Below are 14684 nucleotides of genomic sequence, written 5' to 3' on the forward strand. Positions count from 1 at the left end.
CTACATGAATGGCTTTTTCTTCGGCTATCAGAAAAAAATACATTATTTTTTTTTGTCTTAAAGGAACACTATATAGTGACAGAAATACAAACATGGATTATATATGTGTATGTCTAGAGTGCCACTTTATCTCAAAGTTGCCTATTTAACGCATCCACATACTGAAGTGGCTGTTTAGGTTACCAGTCCCCCTTCGCTAGCAGTAAAACTGCAGCACTACACTAGGAAGCACCGCTAGAGGCGTTACCCCTAGAGGTGTTACTAGGTACTTTTTATCTGATAAGACCGTATTTGCTGTGTTAACACTGCCTTTTTTTTTTTTTCCCCATGAGAACATTCATGCATTTATTGTTGATTTTTTTTTTCCAGTGTGTGTCTGTCTAATCACAGATTTCCCCAATGCAGCTCATTAAGAAGTCTATGCAATTGCTAGCCTCTTGAGTTTAGCACCAATGAACTTAACTACATTGAAGTAACAGGATGTTTCATCGCATAGACTGCCAGGGGACTGTAACAAGGTTGATATTTAAATGTACTAATTCCTATTGAACTGTGCACATTTTAAAAAAGAAGAGGACACACATAAAGCACTTTAGCAAGCAAAACTGCTTCATGTGTTTGCATATATCTAAGATGAATTGTCACTAACAAAACCATATTTTCCCTTTCCACTGTAAATGCAATTGAAGTGGATACTGAGAGGAGTTAGCAGTTGAGAAGAGAATAACACTCATGTTTGCACTGGTTCAGAATATAGATTGTAAAATATTCCTATGAAGTTCAGTTTGTAAAAATATGTTTGGGCATTTTCTTCCCATAATGACAGGCATTATGTGAAACCAGAGGCATATATTGTGTGCCTGATTTTCTCCTACTAACCTTGCATATGATGTAAGCCATAATTGAAAATAAATTTAGAGCAATATTTTGTGGGGAAAATAAATGGCTAATATAAAAAAAAAAAATCTCAGTTCTAGTGTAACATAAAATGCAGATTATATTTATTAGTATTGTAAAATTTCTGAAAATATTTAAAAAATAGTAATAAAACAATTAACTGGCCGTAATAACAGTGTATAGCAGACATTCTGATACGTATTGCTCTGTTTTCATTTAACTAAAACTTACCAAATTAGAGAGAGTAGCTAATCCTGTTTGTCTAGTTTGATAAATTCTGGAGATATTTTATTCCCAGCTATTTAGGATCAGTTCTCATACTGCAAACCAAAATAGTGCTAGATCAGTGGTGTATTTTGGTATTGTGCTGTCCTAGGCGTGATTAAACTCGGTTACCCTCCTAATCTAAATTTTCTTCACCTCTCCCAATTTAAGACATACCCTTTCCTCTGTAAACGCCACCTTTTCCTCTTAGAGCACCACCTCTTCCTCTCTGTACATTAAAAGTGGATAACAAGTGTCAATATTCAGTTTTTTTTTTGTACCATTTTATACTACTTTAGCCTTAGCACACACACCATTTACTCCATACTTGCATCAATCCATCATGAAACTGACATAATGAGGTTTTTAATAACAAAGATAATTTTAATTAAACAAATATATAAATATTTTAAACTGAAATGCAACTTGTTGAATCTGAGAGTTTAGGTTTCATATACGACGCCAGAAAAAACTTCATGATTTGCCCCGGCCTGAAATGCGCCTCAGGTGTTTTATACGCTTTTTTTCCCCCTGCTTATTTGTTTCACTATGGGCAAGTGTTTTTTTTGTCAATTTATGGTATTATTTATTTATACTGCTCATTGATTTTTCTAGTTGTGACATATATTAACTAGTCACTGCGGATAGGCAGCAGTCTGGATGGTTTACCCCCTGTAGGCTTTTACTGCTTTGCAGACAGGTGGGTCTACTTACATTTACTTCTATTTTATTTTACTCTGTTTATTTTTTTCCACTCTAGCCCTCGAAGGCTCACGTTAGATTGGAGTTTGACTCCAGCATACATGGTAGTAGGGGGCTTGTACCCCGAGGTATAGGAATTATACATTCTGTCCTCTTTTCTGTTGAACTGAAGGGTAATACTCACACAATCCATTATCATAACTGCCTTCGATCTAAAATTGTTTCTAAACTGCCACAGCTATATTGGCTACTTTTCTTGTAACATAGTTACTCTGAAGGGATATTAAGTCTTCTATCCTGTTGTAACGGCCACCCTGAGTATCAGAGGGGTGTATGCCGTTAGAGGCGTCCTTTTCCCTTGAGAGGAGCTGTGCTGCAATATTCTCCAGATGTCATCTCAGCCGAACCAGCAGTTGAAGGTGTAGTAGAGCTGTTACAAGAGCTAGTGATTAGCTGTGAAGCAGGTTCTCTACAAGCACGAGACAAGGCTACATGTTGAGGGTTAAGCAGAACTGATTTTTAATGGGGCCATGCTGACCTTTTATGCAACTTTTCCAACAAGGTTGCCACCCTGGTGGACCTTGTTGGGCACAGGGAAATACAGTGAACTGCCAATAAACATAAAGGCACATAATGAAACACTCCCATTCATTACACAAAATTCCTCACCTCTGCTTGGGAGATAATTGAGTTCTCTCAATTCAATTCTCTCCAAACGAAAAAATGTAAATTTTTTCCCATTTTCAGAAATACCATAAAACCACATCCAAACCCCAGAAAACATATTTTTGATAGTCCATAGTTAGAGGAACAACATGTTAAAAAATCATGCGAATCGGTTCAGGGGTTCGGGAGTTAGATGGAAGTCCCATTTCGGTCTCTTTCGTGTATTGAAAAATGTCGAACAATAGTTCTCATAAACGGTCGTGCATGTGATGGTCGTGTGCCATTTCATTCGTATGTTATTTCTACCGAATGCCGCCGCCTTCGAATGAATTGTCACGAATCTAAGTGGTCCTGGAAGTCTCAGCGGTGTTCGGGAGATCGAGTGTCCGAAAATAGTTCCAGACACTCGACGACCAAAACCCGCTGGATGCGTTTGACAAAACAAGACGGCCGCCGCCACGTGTTCATGCATACAAATCGATGGCCACCCAGTGAACCACTTAGAACGTTGGGGTTGTGGTTTGGCATAGTCAATTGGCAGCACACAACTGGCTTGGGTGGTCTAACGTTCAGGTATAGTTTGTTCATTTTTAAATTTGGATGCGGTATAGGTGCAGGGTATTGCAACGAGCGTTCGAACAGTAACACAATTGTAATCCAAACGAACAGGGCATCTGTTACACCTGTATCTCTAGTTTGCATAATTAAAGTTTATTTCTCATATAGTATTGAGTTTCAGGATTTTTCTCTTCTCGTATTGTGGCCAATCTTTTCTATGTAATTTTGTTGATTGTTACTCATTATTTCCATAGCATTAATAAAGGACTATCAAATTGAGATTTACATGGGGTATGTGAGCGATTCTGTCAAAGGGTTTCATCCTTTACCCGAGATAATATTTTTCAGTGTAAGTTCATAGTATATAACTTCAGAGTATATAATTACATAACACATCTATGATCTTTAAGAGTTTTGTCCAATTTTGGGGGGTTCCTTTTCGTTTAGGACCCTTCTCATTTAGTTTCATATACAACGCCACTTGTTTTGTGTTATTTTTAAGTTTCCAAAAGCCCTATCTCTAAACGGATCAGTTGTTCTGTTGTGCTTCTTTTCAGATTTGCTTGTCAGAATCCTGTGCTCATTTGTCTAATCCATTGTCCTGTGGTCCAGTATCCTGTATCACAGCTTCCAGTGGTCCTGTATCCTGTGTCAGAGCCTCCAGTAGTTCTGTGACTTGTATTATAGTTGCCAATGGAATGGTACCTGTACCAGAGCCTCCAGTGAGCCAGTATTCTATATTCCTATATACAAAATATAAGAAATTGTAAATAAATAATTATCTATCCCATTAATCATTGTCAATGTCATACTTAGCTGCCAATATAAGGGGAGAACGTGAAACCATCATTTAAGCCCTTAGGTACCAGAGTGTTCAATTTATAAATCCAGAAACACTTTTTTTTTTTTAAGGGCTAAATCAAGGTCACCTCCCCTTCTACCTAGACTGACTCTTTCTATACCCGAAAACTTAATGCCCCTGGGGGACTCTCTATGGTATGCCCTCACATGTCTTGCCACTGGGGTTTCTTTAAAGGTTGTCATATAATGGACATGTTCCATAATTCTCCTTTTAAATGGGCGTATTGTCTTTCCCACATATTTTAAGCCACATTCGCAAGTTAAAAGGTATATAACTCCAGAAGTGTTGCAGTTGAAAAATTGCTTAACTGGTATTTTAAGTGTGCTCATAGAATCTGTGATCATTTTTGATCCTTTTGAAATGTATCGACATGCCACACAGTGACCACACTGATAGGTACCCACTACAGACATCCAGCTTTTCTTGGCAGTTGGGGTAGATGGGTGATTTGGCACCAATAAATATTTTAGTTTTTTTCCCTTTTTGGCTGTCAAAGATACTTTAGGGGATATGACTTTGGATAGATGTGGGTCTTGGGTCAAGAGAGGCCAGAATCGATCCATCACTTTCCCAGCTGCTTCCCAACCTGAATTGAAGTTTGCCACACATCTTATTTGTTTAGGAATGTCCAAAATGTTCTTATCACTGAGAAGTGTACCTCTTTCACTAAATAGTGCTCTCTGGTAGGCTGTTTTTAGACACCTATTAGGATATCCCCTCTCTTTGAATCTTTGTCTAAGTTGGATAGACTTATCTTTAAAATCATCAAGGCGCAAACAATTACGTCTGAGTCTTAAATATTGGCCAATTGGGATGCCACGCTTCAAGGGTATCAGATAATGACTATCCCATCTGAGCATTGTGTTGGTTGAAGTGGGTTTCCGGAACACAGTTGTATAAATATCTAACTTCTCAGATATAGTTAATGTACATTACAAGAAATTAAGGGAGGGGGCCCCTATTTCCATGGTGAGTTTCAGATTGAGATCATTTGTGTTCAAATGTTTGATGAAGTGAGTGAAGAGCTCCCCAGTCTCCGTCCAGACTACGAGGATGTCTTCCACAGAAACACATGGTCCAGATATGGCTTGGAAGCCTCTGAAAATAGGGCAGGGCACAAGATGTCCCCATCGCAGTGCCCTGCAGCTGGTGGTAGACTTGATTGTGGAAGAGAAAGATGTTATATAAGTTAAGATGAATCGCAGGAGAGTTAAGACAAAGAACGTGTGTGTCTGATGTTCAGGGAGGATAGCATTCTGGGGTACTTTGAGTTCTGACAGGCATTTGAGGTTGTCTTTCGTATCTCTCAGATATTAGTTCTCTATAAACATACGTAGTATCTTGTCCACATATATACTGCCTCTATTGGTCAAATTATTATAACCTGAAACTATGGATCTTCCCGTTAGGTTGGCGTATTGTTTATGAACCTTCAGGAGGCAGTAGAAGGTGGACCCAGTTGGTTTATTTACGTAGATGTAGTTATACTCATCCGTAGTAATGACTTGCTCGTCGTAGGCTTTGTCAAGGAGAGATTTATATTCCCTCAGAAACTTAGCAGTGGGGTCCCCAGTGAGTACACTATAGGTTAATCGATCGTTTTAGATTGTCTTGGCAATATGAACGAAGTGTTTCCTATTCGTAAGAACTATATTACCCCCCTTATCAGCAGGTTTTATGATGACGTCCTCATTGTTACGCAGGTCTTGGAGACCCTTCCACTCCTTGTAAGATTACCCTGTGGTCTTAGGATTAATGACTCTGGGGGAATTTATGAAATGGTATTACAGGTTGATTCAACAAATAAGTCAATATTCCTGAAATCACGGAAATTAGGAGTAAATTTGCTCCTGGGTCGAAGGTCAGTATAGGGTTTAGGTGAAACATTATCATTACGTTCAAGTAAGGATACCAAGTCCTGAAGGCATTGGTATTTTTTCAGATTAAACCTGAGTTCACTAGCTTTTTTCTCATCCTTTATCATATGGAATTTATGGAGAGCCAGCCGTCCGCCAACCAGATTTATATCCTTTTATCCATTCAAAATGGTGGAATAGGGACAAAGGACAGGCCTTTCATCAAACTTTGGTCAGTACTGTGGTAAGAGTAATGTCTGAAAGATTAATGATTTTCCCCTAACTTCGTAATAATGTCTATGGACTCTCCCTCCGTTGCGTGTGGACCTGTATGAGGACCTGTTGAGTCCCCCTCTCGGGGGTTGTTAGTGAAGATTTCCTCCGTCAGGAATTTTCCTTTATGTCATGCCATGGACTTTTAAGCAATGTGAAACTCTCTATTTCTCCTTGTCCCCAAACCATATGGCGAAGAGCCCCAATGAACGGGACAAGACAATGCAAGGTTCAAAGTGACATCTGACATTAAATGGGCTGTGTAACAGGTTATGATCAGAAGGAAGCAGGGGTGGTCTTTACAAGCATTATCCAATCCTAATAAAATCATCTATCTTATCTTAACAAATTACATTATTTCAAATAGCTGACATGCTCCAAGTTAGCCAGTTTTAAACAGACTGAACATCCTGTCATCTGTAGCTTGAGCCTTGGGTCAGTATAGGCAAAGTGTATTATTCCAAACAGGGGTTCTGCCCTAAAAAAGATACTCCCTTTTTCAAGATTCCTCTAGAGGTTTGAGCATTACGATTTTCCTTGAGGTCTTTGGGGATTTTTGCTATCAGTGTCAGAAGTTTTATACTCTGAACTTGTACATAGATCTGAGTCTACTCTGGATGATTTTTTAAAAGGTCTATAGACCTTCCCAGATTTATAATCCTGATTGTCTCTCAGGAATTTGTGATGTTTTCTACTCTTAATAGTAGTCTGATATTTGCTTAGATTCTGTTGAAGTTTTTTGTTCCTGATCCTCTTTGTGGTTTTGTATCCCTTCTATAGCTGTTTTAACTTTTTCATCTACAGATTCGAGCCTCTGGGACTCAAATCTGCAGATGATGTCCATAAATGTTATGGAGCAGACATTAGCCACCTCCTCCCATTCTTGTAGCAAAGAGGGATCGTCCATCTGAGTGTTAGGAGCAACTTGGACGCAAAGATCTCTAGGGATCATAGATTTATTTAAATAGTTCTGTAATGAGGAAACCTCAACCCAAGCGAATTTGTTGTTTACACAAATTAGATAGTGAACGAAATTTGTAGTTTAATTTCTCTGGTTCAGTCGATTGTACTGTCTTTATCTTTGAAAACTGACTCAGCATCCATGTATCACTGACTTGAGTCTTTTAGTTGTGAAAGGATATTGGCCCTATTTATGTTTGAAAGGTTTAAATGATTGGAATAAGGGATTGATACGCACACCTACGGTATTGAAACCTATAAACTTAATTTGGAAGAAACAGTGTCCCAAGAAGAGACTATTGGTGTGCACAAGTGAACCTAAAAAGGGGGTAATCGTTACAAGTAAGGGTTACCCCCTTTTTAGGTTCACTTGTGCACACCAATAGTCCCTTCTTGGGACACTTTGTTTCTTCTACATAAAAGGTGTTAAACTGGAAATTTTCGTGAGCTTCCTCTGCTCTTGCTGGAAGTTGCTAAAAATTCCCCTTGCTTGTATAGCTTTCCTGTTAATCTCATAATTCTCAACAGTTGATTTTTCGATTTACTTTAGATTTGTAAGTCAGTTAAACAAACTGAATCGGTGGTTCAAATAGCTACACTACAATTCCAACACCAATGCTTTGGAGTTTTTTGCTAACTGCACCAAATCCTTTTAGGAGAGTTCCCTTCCCCACAAACCACTCATAAGTGCCATCTCCAGTCGTAGTATTTTATTCAGTAGACCTTCAGCTTCCTTGTACGTTCGTGGTGCCTATGCAGTATTTTCCTTAATTGTTGTTGAGGCTTGGATTACTTGAGTCCAATTCTGAGTAAAGCTTTGACCATGTGGCAGATAATCTATTTATCACCAGAGTGTTAAAGGACCACTCTAGTGCCAGGAAAGCATACTCGTTTTCCTGGCACTAGAGTGCCCTGAGGGTGCCCCCACCCTCAGGGACCCCCTCCCGCCCGGCTCTGGAAAGGGGAAAAGGGTTAAAACTTACCTTTTTCCAGCGCTGGGCGGAGAGCTCTCCTCCTCCTCTCCGCCTCCGTTCCTCCCCGTCGGCTGAATGCGCACGCGCGGCAAGAGCTGCGCGCGCATTCAGCCGGTCGCATAGGAAAGCATTCATAATGCTTTCCTATGGACGCTTGCGTGCTCTCACTGTGATTTTCACAGTGAGAATCACGCAAGCGCCTCTAGCGGCTGTCAGTGAGACAGCCACTAGAGGAAAAAGGGGAAGGCTTAACTAATTGATAAACATAGCAGTTTCTCTGAAACTGCTATGTTTATAAAAAAATTAGTTAACCCTAGCTGGACCTGGCACCCATACCACTTCATTAAGCTGAAGTGGTCTGGGTGCCTAGAGTGGTCCTTTAATAAGTGTTCTTGTAAAATCTCCCATCTGCGAGTGGAATGTAAAATGTAGAGACATTGTAGGAGACAAAAGAATGAGCAGGCTTCAGTGCAACTTTCGGCAACATGTTTCCCTACTAGATTTAAAGAATGTGAAGAGCATGGAATTTAAACAGAAAATGGGTTTCTTTTCAGAATTATGGCTTGCAATCTTCTGTAATGACCAGACATATTGCTTGTATTATCATATGATTGACCATGGCAGTTAGTAATATCAAGGTCATATGACTTAAGAGTGTTGAGGACCACTTCAGCCAGTTGTTATGATTTATGTCCAGGAGTTGGAATGAAACTTATAAAACGTTCAATCGGTAAAACATCATCCTTGTCATACCTTAAGATGAAATCCCAGCTAATCAGTGTTGGCGCTATCGGGTATTGAATCAACACTGGTAGAGTAATAATTCACAGCCTTTGCCTCCTTAAAGGACCACTACAGTGCCAGGAAAACACTCGTTTTCCTGGCACTATAGTGCCTTGAGGGTGCCCCCACCCTCAGGGTCCCCCTCCCGCCGGGCTCTAGTGGGTGGAAGGAGTTAAACTTACCTCTTTCTCCAGCGCCGGGTGGGGAGCTCTCCTCCCTCTTCTGTCACCGGCTGAATGCGCATGCGCGGCAAGAGTCGCGCGCACATTCAGCCAGTCTCATAGGATGCTGGACGCTGGCGTCTTCTCATTGTGAAGCGCCTCTAGCGGCTGTCAATGAGACAGCCACTAGAGGCTGGATTAACCCATAGGTAAATATAGCAGTTTCTCTGAAACTGCTATTTTTACAGCCGGCAGGGTTAATCCTAGATGGACCTGGCACCCAGACCACTTCATTAAGCTGAAGTGGTCTGGATGCCTATAGTGGTCCTTTAACGATCTGATTTGTAACAGTATCAGTCATAATCTGAATGAACTGTTCACAGGTAGCAAACCAGAGGTAGATATGATTCCATTTTCTGCATTGCCATAATGGGCAATGTGTTCAGCTATAAATAGGTCAAATTCCAAAACATTACATACAGAAGAAGACTGGAAAGTGATTAAAAATGGCGCTAGTGATCAAATGGCGCTAGTGCTTCTATGAACCGTGGAATCAACCACTAAATCCCACCAAATACAGACAAGGATAAAACAAAAGAAGGTTCAGCGCTCTACTAATGCACACTACAGGTGCACAGTGTACTGTAAGTGCAATAAACACAGAAAATACATATACTTAGAATGGACTTTATCCACAGAGATCCATGTTAATGAGCCTGTAAATAAAACTGGCTCAGGTAAACAGGCATAGGTAGGATGAAATGAATGTTCCTCAGCTCCTGTGTTCTCCCCCAGTGTTCACATATACAATGGAATGATAAACAGGGGTTAGAGGTACAATTCAAGCATTTATTATAAACATAAATAAAAATCCTTACATATAGGAACACAGCAAGCTGTACACAGGAAAAACTTATTTAAAAGACACAACGCGTTTTGGCAAACAGCCTTCTTCAGGGGTCTGCTCTTTTATTTCCAAAATTTGTGCTAAAAATCTTGTTTGGATCCGCCCACTTTGCTTTGCTTCCGGTCCGGTGTAACGTCTAGTTCCGGTCACAACGTTCATACAAATCATTATGGCCATACAATCATATATATACATCGTAGAAGTCCCCCCAGGGTATAGTGGCTCTCCAAAGCTTTCTCCATGAGTCCCACAAGTTCTTTATTCTGGAATACATGGCCGAAAAAACGGAAGTGATCCAGCGGCCTTTTTGGATAAGGGAATTCATGGTATTGTCATAAGGGCATAGAAAAAAAGAAAAGAGCAGTATCAATACTTACATTTAAAAGTTAGAAACATCATATACATCAAATTTCATAGAAATATTATGACTTTATACATATTTATTTAGATATGTATTGAGGATTGCATCAACCCCATTAGTAAAATTTGAGATCATATTAAAGGCATATTCCAAAAAAGTAAAATGTAACAAACGTGATTTAAGAATGTGATAAAAGATAATACAAAGTGGTGATAAACATAAAAAGAGAGATAAAAAGAGAAACACTTACTTAATTGCTATAAACCATAATTTAAATATAATTAAAAAATTCTAAATATATGTTCATGCCTGCAGGGGAAAGGATGTCTAGTTCAAAAATCCACCTCATTTCAGCCTTATTTAAAATTTTCATAAAATCTCCTCCTCTCCATGGTTTTATTATCCTTTCAATACCTATAAAGTATAAACATTTTGGATCTCCGTTGTGGTATTGGGCAAACTGGGAGGATACTGAATGGCTGAGTACCCTCTTTTTAATATTACGAACATGTTCGCCTATTCTCGTTTTAAGAGATCTCTTAGTCCTACCCACATATTGTATGCCACAATCACAAGCTAGCAAATAGATAACATTATTCACATTGCAGGAGATGAAAGTATTAATATTATATTTCCTATTGGTAACATAAGAGGAAAAAGAGCTTGTTTTTTTTGCTTTTAATTGTTGTTTCTTTGCAGCCCTGAAATTTGCCACAATTATAAAAACCTTTTAATTCTGAACCTAAAACATCTTTATTTTTTATTTATTTCGATACAGTTTTTGGTCAAAATCCGTCCAAGATTCTTTCCCCCCCGTATACAATTTTTGGTTTTGGTCCTATAAAATCTCTCAGCTCCTCCTCTTGCTGTAAAATGTGCCAATGTTTACTTAAAATTCTCTTAAAATGTCCACCTTGGGAGTTATAATTTGTTATAAAATTAATCTCCTGTCCTGTAGGTTGATTCTTAGTTTTGTACGTAAGTAGCTCTCCCCTAGATTTATTTGAAATCTCCACTAATTGACTTTCAACGGCTGTCTTATCATAACCTTTATCATAAAACTGTTTTTTCAAAATCTCTGATTGTTCTACAAATATATTATCCTCTGTACAGTTACGTCTCAATCTTGTAAATTGTCCTTTCGGTATATTGCTTAACCAAGAATTTAAATGACAGCTTTCCATATCGATATAGCTGTTTACATCAACTGATTTGAAATAGGTACACGTTTTTAGGAGGCCTCTGTCAATAAAAATCTGTAAATCTAAAAAATTTATTTTCTTATGGCTAATTTCTTGGGTTAAAACAATACCCCACGAATTAGAATTTAAAAAACTTAAAAACAGATCTAAATTAGCACGGTCTTCCCTCCACACAAAGATGTCATCTATATACCTATGGTATAGGACCAAGTTTGTCACCCAGTTATGCCCTGAGAAGACAAAAAAAAATTCCCAATAAGACATAAAAAGGTTGGCATAACTGGGCGCAAACTTGGTCCCCATAGTCGTGCCCGTTTGTTGTAAATAAAAATTGCCTTCAAACCAAATTTTTTTTTTTAAATCAAATTAATGCCCTCTAAAATAAAGCTGATCTGATCTGGTTGGAACATATAAGATAGATTAAGTAAAAATTCCACAGCCTCACAGCCCTTATCATGTTGGATGATCGTGTATAAACTACTAACGTCACAAGTGACCAGTAGATAATCCTCGTTCCATTCAAAATCATTTAGGAGCTGGAGCAAATGCATAGTATCTTTCAGATAAGACCGGCTGGATGTTACCAAAGCTGGAGGAGAGAGTTGTTATGATTTATAATACAGGCTGTGATAATAGTGAATCCACCCCTGCCACAATAGGTCTACCAGGGGGATGAATGGGATCTTTGTGTTGCTTAGGGAGTATATAAATTACCGGAATTTTCGGCAAATCGGAATTTAAAAATGTATACTCCATTTTTATTTAGGATCCCTTTTTGATATCCCTGGTCCAAATACATGCTCAATTTCTTTTTAATCTCTGGTTCCGGATTTTTTGTCAGGAGACGATACGTTTTTTCATCCGCTAGTTGCCTAAATATCTCATTTATATAAAGCCTTTATCCATGACTACTACACCCCTCCTCAGTCAGACCTCGAGAGACCTCCTCTTAGAGGTCTGCTGCGCGCAGCGCGTCCACCCACCCACCTTCACTGTCGCGTGGGCGGTCGCGTCTCTCTGCGGCCGCCCTCCATAGAGCAGTGCTGTGCCGTCTGAGGCTTTCTGTAGCGCTCAGGCGGCCAATTGCCGATTCTGGGTGCAGAACGCCGGCGCTCCATCCTAAGTTGCGCCCTAGGCGGCCGCCTAGGTCGCCTTACAGGTAGCGCCGGCCCTGGCCACATGCTGAGTGTGGAGTGCAGAGATCTGACAAAAGCACTAGATTGGTGAAACCAATTATTGTTCTGTTATAGTTTAAACCCTTGAGAGATAGGGAACTTGATGTTAGTAAGTGCTCAGACCGAGCTAGGTTTTTGTTTATAGGGATTTGTGTTACTGTTTTTTTCATTTGCTGCTGTATCTGTGGTGGAGTTTAACAATAAAGTGCCTGGAATTAAGTTGCCTTAAAAGACTGTGCATGTTTGTGCCCAAGAGAACCGTGCTACCTGCAGACAAGGATCACAATATGGTGGAGAATGCGGGCACTGTAGCACATTGAGGGTCTGTAGTCTGCATGAGGACTTTTATTTTTGCAGACCTGTTAAACAAATAAGCCTGCTTGGTGCTATAATGGGGGACCTACTGAAGGCTCTGGTACAGGCAACCGCTATACAACAAGACACCAACCATTTACTGACTGCACAGGTTAAGAACCTGAGGGATGCTCAGCAGGAGAATAGAGCTGCCCTTACTGAGGTTTTGCAGATTGCCCCCTGCAGGGAGCGTGGGGACAAGAGACCCCGTAACCAAGCTACTGACATCCTGCATAAGATGACAGAGGCAGTAGAAGAAGTCTTTAGCAAGCTGAAAAGCATGGAGGCAGCAAAGCGTGATGTTGAGAAACACGCAGAAGAAAGAGAACAGGAATTAGAAGGCAAGAAGGATAAGATTGAGCCTGAAAGTAGTGATGATGTGGAAGAGGGTGAAAAGCCAGCTGGATCCTCCAAGGACCAAAAAGAAAAATAGTAAAGAGACCTGCAAAACTAAAAGAAAAAGCGGAATTGTCAAGAGACAGTGATGGTGACACTGATGACATGCAACAAAGTAAGAAAGGTCAGAAGAATCAGAAGGGAGAGCGAGACAAACTGATTAGTGAAGTTGACAAGTGTTTATTTGAGAATCAAAACATTGCAGCTTCACGTGAAAGCCTCAAACAGATGGCATCACAACAGATAAAGAGGTATTGGAAAAAGAGTCAGAAACAAAAATATTTTCAAGCTCAGAAACTGAATCTTGCATGTTTCAAGAGAATGCTGGAAAGACATTAGAAAACAGAAAGGTACTGATAATCTTCCCAAGGCAACAAAAGGAGAAAGAAAGACTGTGACTGAGGCCAGCAGTGTCAAGCCGGTTTGTGCTATAAAAAATGAGACGAGTAAAAACACACAGTGTAAAGGTGATAAGACTAAAGCATGCAGAAACATCCTAAAGAAAACTGCAAAGATGAGAAAAAAAATGTATGCAAGGCCGAGTTGGTGGTGAGCAAAAACCACCCAGAAGGTGTAAGTAAAGTTAGTGAATACAGCCCGGGAAAGAAAAATTAAGCAGAAGTCCCTGATGTACACCCAAGTGAACAAGTCATAGGCATGAAAAGCAGACTGACTTGGGGAGTCAGAGAAGACAACAGCAGAGGAGCTGAGCAAAATGGAGAGAAGCAAAGCACCCCAGTTTAGTATAGCAATGTGGTGCACTGTTTAATAGCAGAGGTTACCCAAAAATGTCAACCAGCTGTTGAACAGTTTGGCAGAGAAAAGCAAGGCAGAGAAGTAGTGGCAAAACGAAGTCGAAATAAGAAAGGCAAAGTAGCCGCTTCTGATCTAAGCCAACAGAGAGCGACAGTTACAGAACCAAGTTGTGGTAATAAGATTGGCACGTCTGCACCTAAGCCCAACCAAGGCAAAAGTGACAAAGTAGATGACATTGGTGTAGCAGAATTAAATATTTCAGAGACACCTGAAATTGTTAAAAGACTTTGAATGATTGTTCGGGAGCCGTAGAACTGGATCTGCTGGCAAAGACTACATCTACAGTGCCTGGGCGCACTGACTACCTGGAACCGCTGCCAGATTCAGGGAAAACAGTAATGGAATTAAAGGCGGGGCTCGGACTGCGTGACCGGTTCTTTGATACCGGGGCTGTCATGACCCAGCGACAGGCCATGACTATGCCTCTGGACACCCCCGAGGGAGCAGGGAGACCGCCAGACAGCCCAGAGGAAAGCATTGCTGACATTGAGAGGTGGCCACTCAAGGCCGAGCAAGC

This window comes from Pelobates fuscus, chromosome 2 (assembly GCF_036172605.1).
Source record: "Pelobates fuscus isolate aPelFus1 chromosome 2, aPelFus1.pri, whole genome shotgun sequence".
In the NCBI taxonomy this organism is placed as follows: Eukaryota; Metazoa; Chordata; class Amphibia; order Anura; family Pelobatidae; genus Pelobates; species Pelobates fuscus.